Source organism: Diospyros lotus, chromosome 6 (assembly GCF_014633365.1).
Source record: "Diospyros lotus cultivar Yz01 chromosome 6, ASM1463336v1, whole genome shotgun sequence".
Taxonomy (NCBI): Eukaryota; Viridiplantae; Streptophyta; class Magnoliopsida; order Ericales; family Ebenaceae; genus Diospyros; species Diospyros lotus.
In genome coordinates this window covers 8732990-8733716 of record NC_068343.1, presented here as the reverse complement: position 1 = coordinate 8733716, position 727 = coordinate 8732990, and the positions used below count along the sequence as shown (strand labels likewise).

The window sequence follows — 727 nt, the reverse complement described above, 5'->3', positions numbered from 1 at the left end:
TGTGCAAGCAGCAGCATATGATCAATAATGATTTTTGGTCTGTTTTTTGGTGGGTGTCAATCGAACAAAATGTCTAATTTATGCTTAACATTATAACTGTAAAAATCAAATATCATTGTAATTGTATTATTCTTCTACTTAAAAAATCACATCAGCCAAAACACACATGAATTCGACAACATGAGCCAGGCACAGTGACGGTATGTATCTATATATACACATTACGGGACAAAGGTGGCGGGGCGGTCACCAACTCCCACTTGCTTGCCAACAAGAGAGGAGAATGTGGGGGGTTTTGGGCTGCTTCTCGTATGTATCTTTCTTTAGACGCTTATCATTGCCCCCTGTTTCTCGTCTTCTCACTCTCATCCACTATTAATTTCCCTTCGATTAGTCCATTCAGACCTCCTCTGGTTCAGTACGTTTATCTACTTTTGGCTGCTTTGACATTTGAGCCCCGCTTGAGGACTTTCTCTGCAGCTAAAGCCCACGAGCTGCTCTCCGTCTTTTAATGCTAAAAGACCCTCCATTGCCCAAAAGCTAGCAGATTTGGGGAGAGCCAATCCCTTCATGGAGAAGACACACTGGTCAAAACTCAAAAGGGGCCTCTTTTGTTAGCTGATTTTGGGAGTATTTCTTTTTTGTTTTCTCTCTCATGTTCAGACTTCCAGGCCTCTGTTATCGCTTCACAGCAAGCCATCATTTGGGTACTGGTAGCTACCGTGAT

The 727-nt window shown here is 42.6% G+C and overlaps 1 protein-coding gene across 1 annotated transcript in view; it reads left to right on the top strand.

Moving 5' to 3' along the window:
• Positions 1 to 245: 245 nt before the first annotated feature.
• LOC127804947 (uncharacterized) overlaps positions 246 to 727 on the top strand; it is a 5241-nt gene continuing 4759 nt past the window's right edge. The window contains exon 1 of the mRNA XM_052342065.1: positions 246 to 727. This exon is cut by the window's right edge and continues 143 nt beyond it. The gene's annotated coding sequence lies outside the window, so the exon portion shown is untranslated.